The sequence below is a fragment of the Notechis scutatus genome, chromosome 1 (assembly GCF_049901735.1).
Source record: "Notechis scutatus isolate UNSWTSFEM ecotype Mainland chromosome 1, rNotScu1.2, whole genome shotgun sequence".
NCBI classification, from domain to species: domain Eukaryota; kingdom Metazoa; phylum Chordata; class Lepidosauria; order Squamata; family Elapidae; genus Notechis; species Notechis scutatus.
In genome coordinates, this window is record NC_142009.1 from 248,284,702 (window position 1) to 248,301,995 (window position 17,294).

Consider the following 17,294-nt stretch of genomic DNA (forward strand, 5'->3'; position numbering starts at 1 on the left):
AAGAACCCAGTTTTTGACTTTTCTTTTTAAAAACAAAACAAAACACGGGAGTCAGGAGAGCGGAAAACCCGATCAAAAACAATCCATCGAAAATAGAGCTCAGCGGAAAACATTAATGCGGCGGAACGGAACGCCGAGGCCGGGGCGAAACCTCGCTGGTTTTTATTGGCCAAGGACTATTAATGCAATAGGCAAGAGCGGCGCTAAGATAACGGCGAGGCGAGGCAGGCGCAGCAGAGCGCGCCGTTCTCTTTTGCTCCTTCTCCCTCTATTGGTGAACCACGCTCTGCAACTGGAGTCAAGCGAGGTCCACCCACCCCCATAAATGGATCTACGGGTCCCTGGCCCAATCAACGAGCTCGGCAGTCGGCGCGCCTAAGAGTGGCGTAGACGGCCACCTATGGCCCTGCTGTAATGCTTATGCGAGGGCGGGCCTCCCGCCGAACCCTTTTTTTTATTCCCCAGCACTGCTGTAGGATAGAGCGGCAGTTGCAGCGGCGCCGGTAGAGGCGATAAGTAAAGCCTTCGGGTAAGCGGCTTCCTTGGCGGCGGTGCCTGAGCGGGTGGGGTTCGCTATTTCGGGCACAGATAAGGATACAGAAGGGGGAGTCGATAGCGAGGAGAGGCGGCGGCGGCAGCTGGCGAGACTTAGCGGAATCTGCCGCCGCCGCCGCCGCCGCCGCTCTCCGTCATGCTGGCGAGGGGGCGGCGGCGGCGGGAAGGGCAGGCTGCGGAGCCCCAGTCGTGAGCCGACGGTTGAAGGGAGAACGCAGCGCTTCCGGCCTAAACGCCGGTGCTCCACACTCACGAGTGGGGCGTGAGGTGGGGGGGGGGGGGCGGGTTGTCTCGAGAAGGGGAACATTGAATGCGAGCGGGTTTCTCGAGGGCTGGTGGGACCTGCTGGCCCGCCCTCCTTTCCTCTTTACGGGGCATGAAGAAGGAGAGCGCGTCCGGGGTGGAAGGTGAGGAGCTGGCGGTCTCCTCTCGGGCAGAGGGGCTCGGAAAAGGTTGGGAGAAGTAATAGCCCGAAAACTGTGTACTTCCCCCGCCCCCTCCCTTTACTTTCCATGGTGGCTTTCCCTCTTTATTTCCTGCACAAGCAGCAGCCTTTGCGTCTTGAGAAGGGCAGGTTTTTTTTTTTAAAAAAAAATTCGCTTTCTCCGCCGTCCTTTAAATTGGTTGTATTTTTCGCCCCCTGTAGGGCGGGCGGGGGTTAATTTTGTTACTTTGTTGTGTATATATACATATTCCCGTGGAGGTAGCTCTTTTGGGTAATAAGGTTTGACTATAAATTATTTAAAAATAAAATGGCTCCGAAGTATTTATGTGTGGATGAGAGACAACCTCCCCCATCAGACCGTTATATTTCTTCCTCTTAGCAAGGATAAGAATGAGGACAGAAGTGGAGGGGAAAAAAGTGCCTTTTGGTTGAGCAAGTTGCCTTGAAAAAAAGTGTATAAGAAGGAAGAGGCTGGGTATAGGATATTGCTAGTAGGAGAATTGTATAACTTGGAGGCCTTCTTTGTCAACTTGGAGGCCTTTTTTTCTTCTGCCAGCATAAATTTTCAGATATCCCCCTTTTCAGAAGCTTTTGTTTCACGTTTGCAGATAATGTCATATTCTTATAATGAACCTTGTTTCATCATCCTCATCTTTCTTGTTTCCTGCGGGTGGAGCCAGATCCAGTACACAGTGCTCTCAGGTGTACAAAGCAACTCTAAACTTGTTCTAGGCTGTTTACTGTCTTTGCCATAGAGTTTCAGTGATGATTAACAATTGTGAAAATAAAAAAAGTTGTGGGATGATGTATCTGTTAAGTCAGAAACAAAGATGCTACTAATTTCGTAAGCTAAGGTCTTTTAGAAAGGAAATACTTTGAAAAATAAAGTATGTGCTTCTACTAAAAATTTAGTTTGGGGTGGGTTTTCTTTTTTCTTTTTGTAGTTAGCCCAAATCTTTTGAAATTATTTAATATGCTATGAGTCATCAGTTTGTTAAAATAAGAGTATGGTTTTCATACCAAAAAGAAAGCATTAAAGATTGCCGATGCTTTGCTTAGCAAGTAGACTTTGCAGATACAGTCAATGTATGTTATGCAAGAAAGAAGGACCCTGTCGGAATGAATATGAAAAAAACAGAAGACATTGTAAAAAAAATCTGATAAAAGAAAATTATTGACTAAATAAAACTATGATTTTTTAATTATGAAGGAGAGAAAAGGTTTCCTTTTACTCTGTAGTAATATAGAAAACTTAAAGTTAAAATGAAATGAAATACTGTTGAGTTACTAAAGTAGCTGAGCATTGGTAAAAAGAAACTCTGGAAAGAGAGTGCTTTCACGTATTATTTGTAGGTCCAGGTCCAAATTTGGCTTGCATTCATTAGTTTTCTCCCCCTTATCTCTGTCTTTGTGGTATGTGTTTTCTAATTTTAATTGTAGTTTATACTATATTTTAGTAATTGAACACTGGGATTTCTTTTGATAATATCATGAGATGATGGTCAAGAATTGGGATTTAATTTAAGATAATTTTTGGTTTGAATTAACTGGATATAGTTGCTTAGTACTTTCACTAATATTTTACAATGAACTTGCATACTTAGTTATAAGGGGTTAGATCCGTGATGGTGAACCTATGTCCCGCATGCCAGAAGTGGCACACGGAGCCATCTCTCTCAGCATGCCAGCCATCCAGTTGCTCTTTTGGGTTCTGGCGTGCACATGCCAGTTGGTTACACAAGTGGGAGCACCAGAAACCAGAAGAACAACTCCCCGGAGCATATGTGTGTGCCAGCCAGCTGGTCTTCGTTTTGGAAACCAGACTAGGTGGCTGGTGCGTGCACTGGGACACTTAAGCTTCCAGTTTTCGGCCCACATGCATCAGGGAGCTGTTCTTCTGGTTTCCGGTGCGCATGCACGCTCCCGTTTTGGCACTCAGTGCCGAAAAGATTAGCCACCACTGGGTTAGATCCTAGCTTTATTAGAAGAGGTTCTTTGGGGTTTAAAGCACTTTTGATTCAGTAGATCATTTCTGATTTTTTTTAAATAGTTAATACAAAATAGCTACACTAATATTTTTTCATCCAAATAAATGCATTGGGAAAGTAATTGTAACGACTTCCTTATTATTTTTGGGACACTCAGAACTCCTAACCTTGCTTGATAGATTTCATATGTCAAAGAAAAGGCATTGCACTTCACATTTTTCCATTAATATATTTTAGCAATCTTCTCAAATACACACATTAATACAATATATACTTGTGTACTTGCTTTTAGTGTTGCAAGTTTACTAATTATTGTAAACAGATTTTTGTATCAACAGTGAATAGGCGCACTATTACATCTTACTGTTTTCTAAAAATAAAACCGAGTTACTGCTGGATATCAACTATGAATTAATTATTGACTGTTAAGATTCACTTCTAAGACAAGTAATTTAATTCTGCTCTGGTTTTCATCCCAGCATATAATTCTAAATGTTCTAATATATTTAGGAAAGTAATATTGATTTATTTCCCTGTAGTGGTTTTACAGGTGTGTATACCAGAAATCAACCCGTTCATGTATTTTGGGCTGTGGCTTTCCAAAATGTTTGGCAAATTCCCAACTAATGCTGGCCTAAGCCAAAATTATATGGCATACAGTTCAAGGATCTGGGGTCTGCCCCAAAGTGTTGTAATAGTATGACTGCTGATGATTCCTCTAATAGAATATAATTGTGAGAAGTTTAAAAATAAACCTAATGGCATACTTTTGCTCACATTTGACAGTTTATATAATAAATGTATTGATTAATCAAAGAAGCAGTAGATAAAAATAATTTTGATAATTCTCAGATCTCTTTGAATATCAACATAATTTTTGCAATTATGGGCTGCTTAATGAGAAAAAAGACTACCACTAATGGTAATACAGGTAATCTTCATTTAGGACGACAATTGAGACTAGCAACTTGGTTGTTAAGCAAAGTGTTTGCGAAATGAAAATTATGTGATCTTTTGCTTCTTACTACTTTGTTTAAGTGAACTTGGTTTTTTCTCTTTTTCTTTGAAAACATCTTGGTACGCATGATTGAGCAAGTGAAATAGATACTACAAAGGTTGTTAATATGAGGACTGTTTAGTAAGTTGGTTTTTTTAAGCACCATCCTAATTTTGCTCCCCTTAAATCCTCTGTCCTGCGCCAGAAGGCTAAGGAAAATACTCGTTTTTCTATAAAAAGTATTCAAACCTGAGAGAAGTCTTGGATCGGCCAAAGAGTAGGAATGCACAGCCTAACTTGACGACGGCTGAGCGCAAACTGGGGAACGCAAGAGAGCCACGTGATGGAGGGCGGAGCGTTCCTCAGTGATTGAGCTCAGCCATCAGCGACGTACACTGAAGCACCTCCCACACTTTGGATGATCCGAACGGCTCTCAGGAGAACAAAAAAGAAGATACATCAATCCCGAACATATAGGATACCATGAAGGCATATGCCAGAGGCTTGATAATAGACTATACAAGGAAAAGAAATACCATGAAAAGACTAGCCTCCAAGGCATTAGAGGATGAGTATAAAGGACTTGAAAAAGAGCTACAGAAAATGCCACAGAAAAAGGACATTAAGTTAAAAATGGATATAATTAAACATAAAATGGGTTTAATAGAAAAAGAAGAATTAGCACAGAAAATCAGAGGTGCTAAACAGAACTACTTTGAAGATGCAAATAAACCAGGTAGATAGTTAGCATATAAATTGAGAAAGGAGAAAGAATCAAGGAAAATATTGCAATTAATAGATGACCAAGGCCAAGTTTGCTATGGTAATAAAAAGAAGAAGGAAATCATACGAGATTATTATGGGAAACTATACACGCAAGAGAATATTGATGAGGAAAGAGTTAAACAGTATTTACAGAATGCTAATTTAGCCCAGACACCTAAAGAGATTGAAACAATGTTAGAAAGCAATATAATGATGATGGAGTTAACTGAAGCACTTAAGAAGCAAAATAATGGAAAAGCACCAGGCCCAGACGGAATTCCGGCAGAATTTTATAAAACATTACAAGAATCATTGAACCTTCCATTGCTAGAAGTTATGAATGAAGTTATGTTGAAGAAGAAGATACCTAAATCATGGTCAGAAGCCTATATTACACTTATTCCAAAAGAGGAGGCCGATCCATTACAAATTAAGAACTATAGACCCATTTCTCTACTAAATGCAGATTATAAAATTTTTGCTTCAATATTGGCAGAAAGACTTAAAAAATACTTAAACAATTTTATTCATCCTGATCAAAATGGATTTCTGCCAAAGAGACAAATTAAAAACAATATGAGAGTAATCTTGGACACCTTGGAATACTATGAGGCACATCCTGAAAAACAAATGGCTTTGATATTTCTAGATGCACAGAAGGCATTTGATAACGTGAATTGGTGATTTATGTTATTACAGCTGGAACAGATGGGCTTTGCTAAAAAAATGATTCAAGCAATAGAAGCTATATATCATAAGCAAACGGAAAAGGTAATGATGGAGAGAGAACTGACAGACTCTATCGATATAAGAAAAGGAACAAGACAAGGGTGCCCACTATCACCTCTGTTGTTTGTATTAACCTTGGAAGTGCTAAACAGAAATATTAAAGAAAAGAATATAAAAAGGATGAAAATTAAAAAGGAAGAATTTAAGCTGCAAGCATTCACAGATGATCTGGTTTTCATTTTAGAAGACCCACTAGAAACAGCATCAAAATTGATAGAAAAGATAGAGACATATGGAAAGGTGGCTGGTTTGAAAATACATAAACATAAGACAAAGATCTTGACAAAGAATATGCTATCAAGACAAAAGGAAGAACTGGCAGACCTATTGAAAATTCAGGTTACGAATATTAAGTACTTGGGGATACATTTGACAGCAAGATGCAGTACACTAAAAGAGATAATAGTCCTCATGAAGTGAGGACTATTTGTATACTCTCTTATATAAGGAGTGTGGAATACCTCTAAAAAGAGATGTTAAAGATTTGCTGCCTTATTAAAAAACAATCTGTGTCAGATGTATAAATGTCTTGATTCCCTTGAGATAATTTGTGTTGCAGTTTTCATTGTCCAAAATAGTAGGAATCATTTCCAGGATATCTGGAATATAATTATCCTTGGGTTAGGTGATCCTTTAACTAAATTTGTCAATTCTGTGACAAATGGAAAGATGTAGAATAAGAATTATTGGTAGTGCTAGGAGATTATTGCACCATCTCAGTTTTTCTATCTGAAACGACCAAAAATAATATGTACTAGAATAATTAGACCCATCATCATGTATATGAGTAGAACTGCAGAGTATTTCAATCTGAGACAAGAAACATTCCTGAGCATACATGGTAGCTACCATACCATGGATTTCTTTAAATATATTACTAAAAGGTACAGGCAATGGATTTAAAGCGTGTTTGCCTGCTTCAGTCCATTTACTGCACAGCTTTATAGATGAAAATTCCTGAGAATGCATTTAATATTGTCACATTTAAGAACCGCCCATCTCTCTCACAGATGGACTCTGGGAAGTAAAGAATAATTTTTTAAAAATTTTTTATTGGTTTTTAAAACAAACAAAAACAAGCAAAACATAAAAACACCAAACCATCTTCCATATATATACATACAGTGTGCTGGTTGGTTTACAAATTGTTTTGTGCTTCCATTTCGTAGTCTTCAATTACAATTACATTATATACTCATATTGTCAAGTATTAAATACATTAATATTATTAATCATTTGACTATACTTTTATTCATTCATGTTTTACGAAGTCATCATATTTTACTTAATTTGTTTTATGACAGTTCATATTATCATCTCAAATCTATCCAATCATTTTGTAGATATAATAGGGAAAGAGTACATCTTTATATATTTATTATTTTCTAAGAATCTACATATTTCATTACTATGTTTTATTGTTTAACCATTGATAGAATACATCCCAAATTTTATAAAATTGTTTATCATCTTGTTCTCTGATTTCAAATGTCAATCTACTCATTTCAGCACATTCCAATATTTTCTTAATGATTTCCTCCTGTGATGGTTTTTTCTCATTTTTCCAGTTTTTAGCAAATACAATCCTAGCCACTGTTAATACATTTACAATCAGGTATTTCAATTCTTTACTATATATTTCAGGTAAAATTCCTAATAAAAATATCTCTGGTTTCAAATCTATATGTTTTTTTGTCATTTTTTCCAACCACGTGTGGATTTTAGTCCAATATTTTTTAGCATCCGCACAAGTCCACCACATATGGTAATATGAGCCAGGTGTCTGATGACATTTCCAACATTTTTCAGATTTATTCTTGAACATTCTTGCTATTGTCGGGGGGAAATGCCACCTGTACAAAATGCCACCTGTACACCTTATACAAATTTTCTTTATATGCTGTTGACATTGTCATTTTATAATTTTGAGACCACAATTTTTGCCATTTCTCTAGATCAATCGCATATCCAAAATTCTTCCCCCAAGCAATCATTGTTTCTTTAACTTGTTCTTCTTCTAGTTTAATTTCTAATAAATATCCATACAATTTTTTAATCACCTTTTCATCAGTACCTGTCAAAATCTTATCTAAATCAGTCAATTTATCATAGAAACCTTCTGTTTTAGAATCTTTATCATACCTTGAATGTATTTGCGCATATGAAAACCAATTCATCTTTATACCTTGTTCCTCTAATTTTTGTATAGATTTAAGTTCACCCTTTTCATTCAACATTTCACCATATCTAACTGTTTGTTCCTTTTTATATATTATAGGATAAGAAAATGCTTCAATAGTCGATAGCCAGACTGGAATTTTCAAATAACATTGTCTTTTAATCTTCTCCCAGTTTAACCACAGAGACCACCCAAAATTAGGCCATGCCCACAGAACCAGTTGTTAAGAAATTTGAATCCCACCCCTATATTAACATATTTAATAGATACACCTTCATCTTGCATGGCAACTTTAATATAGTATTATTTAACATCCATCTAGATCAGGGGTCCCCAGCCACCGGGCCGCGGACCGGTACCGGTCCGTGGATCACTTTGCACCGGGCCGCAAAGAAAATAAAAAATAAAATAAAAATGGCGGCTTTCTTCGCCTTCGGTGAATGCTGCTGGGATCAGGGATCAAGGACACAAATGAAAGAAGGGGAGGGAGGAAGCAACCAAAGTCTGTCCTGCTCTCCGGCTCAGTGGCTTCGGTTTCCTTCCGCCTCGTTCCTCTCTCAGTCGCTCTCTTGCTCCTCCACCAGCCCAGGAAGAAACTGCATCAAAGAAGCCGGCAGGGTGGCTTTTCCTGTCGGCGCAGCTCCCCCGAAGCGCCCGTTCACCCCCACCCTGCCGCCAATCAATCCAGGTTCAATCCAGTGCTCCGTTCTGCCTGCCTGCCTGCCTTCGTTTCTGGTTGTTTCGGAGCAGCTTCGGCTGAGAATAATAACTATTTGCCTCTTTTCTCAGCCGAAGCTGCTCAAACAACCAGAAACGAAGGCAGGCAGGCAGGCAGGCAGAACGGAGCACTGGATTGAACTGCTGGCGGCGGGTGGGGGTGAACGGGTGCTTCGGGGAGCTGCGCTGACAGGAAAAGCCACCCTGCCGGCTTCTTTGAAGCAGTTTCTTCCTGGGCTGGTGGAAGAGCGAGAGAGCGACTGAGAGAGGAACGAGGCAGACACCTGAGGGATGAGGCTGAGGGAGGGAGGGAGGGAGACACCCGAGGGATGAGGCTGAGGGAGGCAGGGCCGAGAGGCGGGGCTTCTCAGCCATCCTGCAGGGACTTGTCCTGAGCCGCGGAGACAGCCGTGGGCCGCCGCCGCCCAGCGCTCAGTTTTGAAGGCGCTCCTCAGCCCGGCGCAGTTCCTGAATCTGCAGCTGAAACCCTCCGTTTTAAATGTCCCAATAGAAGAGAATATCTGTCGCTCAGGGTTGCAATGAGGAGGCATTGGCGCTCCCTGAACTTGGTGGTTTGCTGGCAGACGTTTTATTACCCAACTAGGTAACAACATCAGGTAATGAAACGTCTGCAAGCAAACCACCAAACTCGGACTCCTTCCCCCCCTCCCCCCTCCCGGTCCTTGAAAAAGTGTTTCTGCGTGAAACTGGTCCCTGGTACAAAAAAGGTTGGGGACCACTGATCTAGATCTTCTTCTTTGTCCTTTCCATTTAATTGTCATTGGATTGTGATCTGCCCAAGTACTTGTTTCAATATTTATTTCTTGAATATTAGTTAAAAATTCTGATGACATCCATATCATATCTATTCTGGACCATGATAAATGTCTATTTGAGTAGAAGGTGTATTGTTTAGCTTTAGCATTTCTTTCTCTCCATGTATCTTAAGTTTATTTCATCTACCATTTTAAAAAAGGATTTGGGGAGAGTCTTTCTGTTTTGCTTTGTTGTTTTCTGTGCTGTATAGTCCAGTTTATTGTCTACAATTCCATTAAAATACAATTCAATTAAAAACAAAATATTTTAAAACGTTTTAAAAAGTGTATAACATTGAAAATTTAAAAACAGTAAGAGATGTTAAGAATTAAGATGCAGGGGGAGGACTTTCCAGGTTGGGTTGCAACCCAGTCCATGGCTGCATATTCATCTGCATGCCCCAACAAGAGCGTAGAGCCATGTTATTACAACTTTACCAAACAAGGCAAACCAGCCTATAACAATTCTTGGTGCATCATAACAATTGTTGCCAGGCTAATAAAGTAGCTAGTATATTTTATTTGCAATGGCCATTTCTAAAGAAACTATTTGTATATTGTTTACATAAATGTGCCAAGGGATATCCCTCCCCCACATGAAGATGCTTAGAAGTGTGGTATACTTTGATTAAAATATTAACTTTGCACAAAATCTATACTAAACATCTTATTTTAAAGAGTATTAAAATGAACCTAAATCTTCACTTAACCTTTCCCCCTTTTATATATATTTGGGCAGTTGCCATGCAAGATGAAGGTGTATCTATTAAATATGTTAATATAGGGGTGGGATTCAAATTTCTTAACAACTGGTTCTGTGGGCATGGCCTAATTTTGGGTGTGGCTTGGTGGTCATGTGACTGGGTGGGCATGGCTTGCTGACTGGGTGTGGCTTGGTGCTCACATGACTGGGTGGACATGGCTTGTATGTAAATGTTGTAAATATTTATGTAAATATTTAATATTTTATTAAAAAAGAGCAACTTTTACCCAAAATCAAGCAAAGCAGGCAGGCAGATTGAGTTGCTCACAAAATCACAGATTCACTCAGAGATCTACCTTTCTGTAATCTGCTACCTGAGTCTGCACTGAAAAATAGAAGCTTCAGTCCTAGGGAAGGTTCAGCTCTTCTTTTAGATTAGCTAGAAAACAAGAAATTCAACGATTTCCTGCTTTCTAGCTAATCTAAACATCCTGGCACAGCTGATAGTCAGAAGAGCTGATGGTTGGGGAAAAAAAGGAAAAATAACAACTTACCAAAAGCTGCGAAGGCACAATGCAGGCAGGTTGGATAGTACGCATACCAGGTAAGGAGTGAGTGGGCAGGGAAGGGCGGGAGCAGCCAGTGGCGCGATTTGCTGGTCACCGAAATGCACAGAATCATAACAACCAGTTCTAGACTTCCGGTGGTGGTTCCATTGACAACGGATCAGATACCGCGATCGTGCATGGCTTTGATCCGTGTTTACCTTGTCGGAAGGGTCCCTACAGGACCGGAGTCATCTGACCCACCTTGGAGTGGTGGACGAAGAGGGGGAGACCGCCAGCTGGATCGAGGGGGACCACATCTCCCCTCCCTAGCTAGGTATTACTCCCTTGGAAGACAGGGAGAAACGGCAGTCTAAAATGGCTGTCCTGAAGACGGAAAGCTGCTGGGACCCTAAGTTTTGTGCTGGAGCAGTGAAGTGGTGAGCAATGTGTAACCAGATACTGAATGTTTTGTTAAGAACTCCGAGAAGTAGAAAGAAAGTGCCCTCGCTCAAGAGTATCACAGTGGCGAACAGAAAATAAGAGGAAAATACAAGTTGAACAAAATTGGAGTATAAAAAGTTACAATGAAATTAGAGACTAAATTTTGAATAATATAAATTGGCATTAATTAGGCATTGGATAAAATGCTGGACTTACCTGGAATTGGTTTTTATTAAGAAAATTAATCGTGGAAATGGTTGGAAATTAATGTTTAACATGATTAAAAGAGAAAAGAACTTTGAAAAGTGGAAAGTGATACAGAGCGCCATCTAATGGTCAAATACTTTTTTTCCTACAAAATCTTATGGAAAATTATTGGGCTCATAACTGTTATGAAACAAAAGGTAAAATAATAAGAACCCTGGAAATTTTTTTTAAAAAAGAGGGAGAAACTCTACTAAGAGGATATACAAATGCAATTTCCCGTTGGGCATTGATTGTGAAAGAGACAGAAGGATTAACAAGAGAAATAAAGATAAAAGACTTTGGGCAAGGATTTCAATAAAATACTTTGAATATTAATAACTTAACTGATTATAAAAAATGGAAGAAATAAGCAAATATTATTAGTTGGAATTACAAACTATAAGAGGAATGCTGAAAGAAAGAAGGGAATTATTGGAAAAGAAAATAATGGCGATAGCAGAAGAACAAAGAAATTCCAGTGAGGCGGAGTTAAAGGAAGAAGAAAGAGGCTCAGATAGACATGGATAACAAAAAACACTGCCAAAAGACACTAAAGGATGACATTGATGACAGAGTCAATAAATAAAAGAGAAAACGCTCCCAGGATTAAACAAAAGAAGAAAAAATTACCGTATATGCCGGTATAAGACGACCCGGCGTATAAGACGACCCCCAACATTTCCACTCAAAATATAGTTTGTTATATACTCGCCCCTCTTCCGCACGCCTTCCACTTTTGCACTTTTTTTTTTTTTTGAGGCACTTTTGTCTACCGTGGAAGCGAATCCCGTGAGCTGAAAGGAGCAGCCAGCCTTCTCCCAGCTCCCAAGGAAACGAGGCTCGCATCGCCGGGCTCCGCTGAGGTATCCGGCTGGGGCTGTTAGGAGTTGTTACGCTGGCGCGGCTCCAGTCCACGTTGCCTCGGGAAGGGAAAGGCAAAAAGGAAGAGCCGCGGCGGCGCTTTGCAATGGCAGCAGCAGCTCCTGGTTTTGCCTTTCCTTCCCGAGGCAACGCGGACTGAGCCGTGCGGAGCCGTGCCAGCGGTAACAACTCCTGACAGCCCCAGCCGGATACCTCAGCGGAGCTCGGGCGGTGCGAGCCTCGCTTTCCTTGGGAGCTGGGAGAAGGCTGGCTGCTCCTTTCGGCTTCACGGGATTTGTTTCCACGGTGCGCAAAGTGCCTCAGCCGCGGCAGCCGCAGTGCTTCCCAATTACTATTTGCCGGCGTATAAGACGACCCGGCATATAAGACGACCCCCCCAATTGGAGGCATCTTTTTCAGGGCAAAAAAGTCATCTTATACGCCGGCAAATACGGTATAGAAGAAGAAACTTCAAAAAAGAGAACAGGAAAGGGGGAGGGGAGAAGATGGGTGAAATGTTAGAAGGAAAGAAGGAAGATCAGGGAAATTTAGAAAAGGGAAAGTTGGATGAAATTAAAAGAAATAATAAAGCCGAAAAATTCAGAGACAAGGGTTAGGGATTCTATAAGGGGGATACCACATGGAATATATATTGGCATTTAGTTTAAAACTTGTTGGGAAATACCTTAGGAATGCGTAATTACATATACATACATACATACATATATGTAGATTTTCACAGGTACAGGTATGTAGGTCTAGGTGTGTTCGGGTCTTTTCCCGTGTAAGATTAAGAGTATCTTGGCGACATTTTGGCGAGGTCCCACTCGCCATCCTCAGGCTGGTGCTTTCGGCTTTGTGCAAGTGCAAGCAGTGTGTGATCGGAGCTACCGTCTCTCTATAAATACTGGTTGGGGGGCTGGTGTGCTGGGCTGGTTGGCTGCGCTGCTGCCTCTTGATTGGTTGATGGAGTTGATGTTGGTATAATGTGTGATGGCCTTGTGAGTTTTGTTGTGGAGATATCCTGGATCTTGTGCTGTAATCTCCTGGGTCGTTTGTTTTGTAGTGATCTTTTTTCCATTAGTCTCCCGTGTTTTAATGGCTTGGGTAAAGGGTTGTGTGATGGCCTTTCGAGTTCTTTTGTTGTGGTATCCTGGGTCTTGTGCTGTGATTTCCTGGGTCATTTGCTGTGTTGCAACTTCTTGAGTTCTTGTGGTGTAATTACCTGAGTTTTCTGATGTGATATCCTGAGTGGGTGGCTGTGATGTAGCATTCTGGGTTTTGGTCCAGCTTCGAGTTTGGGGTCTGGGTCTGTGTTCTTGGCGTGTGTCAGCTTGTTTAGTTTTGGGGTCGGGGGGTGCAACTACCGGAAAAAAACACACATCAACCACTACCTAAATGCACAATCCCATCACCACCCTGCACAGATCAACTCCGTAGCCAAGACTCTCATCTCCAGGACCAAACGCCTAGCTGACAAAGACCACCTGAGAACAGAACTACACACCCTCACTAACGTATTAATTTCCAACGGATTCCAAAGAAACACAATTACCAAAAAACCAAGACACAGAACAAGACAACGGTATCACACTCCTCCCCTACATCAAAGGCACCACAGACAAAATCAGCAAAATTCTCCACAAAGACAATATCAGGACAGCCTTTGGCACTGACCAAAAAATAGCCAACATCCTAAGAAACCCCAAAGACAAGATCCAGCTAGAATACTAAGGAGTTTATGAAATACCATGCAACAATTTCCCAGCCACGTACATTGGACAAACCAACAGGAGAATAAATGCACGCATTGCAGAACACAAAAACGCAGTCAGAAAAGAAGAAAACACTTCCCCCCTCTTCCAGCACCTTAAAACCACAGGACATGAAATTAATTTCAAAGGAACCAAATTAATATCCAACACTGAACACTCCAGCAAGAGAATAATCAGGGAAGGCATCGAAATAGAGAAACACCCCTATAACATGAATAAACGGGATGATACCTCCCGCCTACCAGACATCTGGAAACTAGCCCTCACCAACAAACGAGTCCCAGCCACGAAAACCAACACCAGACCCAAAACTACATGGGACACCACCACCAATCCCCCTCATCAGACCCAGGCCCAAACCCATCCTATAAACGAAGGAAACCACTGTCCAGAAACCAGACCACGGCTGTTTTGCCAGCTGTCGCACCCCCGACCCCAAAACTAAACAAGCTGACACACGCCAAGAACACAGACCTAGACCCCAAACTCGAAGCCAGACCAAAACCCAGAATGCTACATCACAGCCACCCGCTCAGGATATCACATCAGAAAATTCAGGAAATTACACCACAAGAACTCAAGAAGTTGCAACACAGCAAACGACCCAGGAAATCACAGCATGAGACCCAGGATACCACAGCAATAAGTCTCACAAAGTCATCACACAACCCATTACCCAAGCCATTACAACACAGGAGGCTAATGGAAAAGAGATCAAAGCACAAACGACCCAGGAGATTACAACGTAGGACCCAGGATACCACAACAAAAGAACTTGAAAGGCCATCACAAAACCCATTACCCAAGCCATTAAAACACGGGAGGCTAATGGAAAAAAGATCACTAGAAAACAAACGACCCAGCAGATTGCAGCACAAGATCCAGGATATCTCCACAACAAAACTCACAAGGCCATCACACAGCCCATTATACCAACATCAACTCCATCAACCAATCAAGAGGCAGCAGCGCAACCAACCAGCCCAGCACACCAGCCCCCCCCAACCAGTATTTATAGAGAGACGGCACCTCCGATCACACACTGCTTGCACTGGCACATTATCAGTTCTGAGCTGCAGGTGGAGACATAAGGTTTGCTCTTTTGCAATGAGACCTTAATATGTTACTTGCAGCAATAAAATGTGTCTAATCCCTCTATTGTAGCTGTTATACCTTGGAGGCAAGGACTTGATTTTAGCTAATTAGAACTTTGCTGTATTAAAATTATTGAATTATACTGCTGACCTGCATTGGGTGATAATTATTTGGAACAATTTGCTCAAAAATCTGCTAACCAAAATGTCAATTCGTTTGGTATATTTTTCCTATATTCGATGTATCAATCATACCATCTGTTGCAAGCACACAATGTCACCATTAACACAACAGCAAAACGTATTGTATTCTGACAATATGTTGCACTTTGAAAAACTTTGAAGTTCTTTAATTGGAAAAAAAAACAGCTTAGATAGAAATCCAAATTTGAAAAGAAAACTGAACTAGTAAAGCTGATATTTCAACAAAGCAGAGATGAAATGGTATATGAGCTCTAACAGAGAGCTATTGTGCATATGACAATTGTGTTTAGATAGCTTTAGACAATTGCATCTTTTATTAAGATAACATATTGGCTCTAGTACTAGAACTGTTGCTCTGTGTTTTACAGAAAGATTTTTTTAAAATCACTTTGGGATCAAATATTTCTCTCAAATAGCCAGGCATCTCCCCAAAATGCTCACTTACAATAATTGATACATTTTTATCAGAAATAATCTTTAATCAAGGGCATGTGAGTGTGAATTTCATCTAAAAAATAGTTTTGAATCAATCCTTTCTATAGTTAGATTTTAGGGAATCAGCTTATTTAAAGGCAAAAAAGTAAAATGAGACCAGCATAGAAATGTTGAAGATTTGCATAATACAGCCAGTTCTATATATTTAACAATAGCTAATAATGTACAGTAGTTAAAATGGTATCAACTGTCTGAATTCTTTTAACAATTTTCTAAACTATTTATGCAAAAGTTAATCAGATTCTGATTTATTCGTAGATATGATTGGCTGCATAAAAACCATGTCTTTGTCTACAGAATTTATTGAATAACTTGAAAGCTTTACAGACAAGCAAGATAAAAATACTGTAAATAAACAAATCACCAGTAGTAGTGTGAAAGCTGCAAACTACAATAATGCTGTGTGCTATAATCCTGAATTGTTGGAAATGTATCAAAAATGTTTTAATAAGCCAAAGATAAACTCAATTTTATTCTTGATACAACTGGTCTCACATTTGGAGACTCACCAAATGGCTTGCGTAGAGGTGGCCAGCCAGAAAACATTTATTGAAGAGCAAATTTATATGGTGGTTTCTCACTGTAGAATATAACTTTTCAAGAACCATATAACTAGGTCTCTAGAATAAAATATCCCTTTTGTTTTAGCATCTCCCCACAAATTCTCAGACTGGCTAATACCTTGGGTAAGATTCTCTTACCCTCTTCAGACATAATTCATGCTTGCATTCCTCTACAATACATTTTGCTAGCAGTTGCTTGGATTATGTGTTTTGCCTATCTCTGATCAAAAGCAATAATTTGATTACAGAATTATGGTAACAGCATATTAGATCCATTGGTGGGTTTTGGATTGACATTCTTTTCTTCAGATTAGATGGAATAGACAAATACAATTATACAGCATGAAATCTACTCTGATTATATTACCATTTCAGAGAAGTTTTTGAGCTTTTTGTCAGATATCTGACTGGCTTCATTTAAAACCTTGAAATCATGTACAATATTCATTCTGATAATATTATGTTCATATATACCAGGCATGTAAACATTTAGCTTGCGGGCTAAATACAGCCCATGCAGGCAACGCCCACAAGGGTAAAACCAATCCTGATACGTCACAATATGGCCTGCAATGCGATCGGATTTGACACTCCTGATCTACACTATAGGTAATCCTTGATTTATGACAAGTTGCTTAATGGACCATTCAAAGTTCTGACAGATCTACAGGGGGGTACTTACAACCCAGATTTAAAATTGCAATTGTTATCTCTCCCAATTGTGTAACCACACTCGACACTCAGCAAACGGCCACATTTATAGCTGTGGTGATGTGACTGTGTTTTATGATGGTTTTGTTGAAACCATGTGTTTACTTTCAGTTTTCAGTAAAACACTTCCTAGCAAACCATGGGTTTACTTAACAACCGTGGCATTCACTTAGCAACATCCAGAAAAAAAGTCATAAAATGAAATCAGACATATGACTGACCCATTTTATGCCTGTCACCAGTTACAATCATGATAAGCAGGCTCCATTATGGTTGTAACTCAAAGACTGTAGAGCTTTTGCAGTGAACTAGTATATGGGTTATTTAATGAACTAGGATATCAGATATATGTAATATTGGTTCATACTAGTACTGTATACTAGTTTAGTGTCTGTATTGATAA

The 17,294-nt window shown here is 40.1% G+C and overlaps 1 protein-coding gene across 7 annotated transcripts in view; it reads left to right on the forward strand.

Annotated features, from left to right (window-relative positions):
- The first annotated feature begins 479 nt into the window (after positions 1-479).
- FAR1 (fatty acyl-CoA reductase 1) overlaps positions 480-17,294 on the forward strand; it is a 59,778-nt gene continuing 42,963 nt past the window's right edge. For 4 of the 7 annotated variants that reach the window (XM_026664815.2, XM_026664816.2, XM_026664818.2 and 1 more), the window contains exon 1: positions 480-529. The gene's annotated coding sequence lies outside the window, so the exon portion shown is untranslated. Of the gene's footprint in view, positions 564-17,294 lie in introns of all 7 variants that reach the window. The other 3 variants (XM_087951003.1, XM_087951004.1, XM_087951005.1) reach the window with 1 other exon arrangement.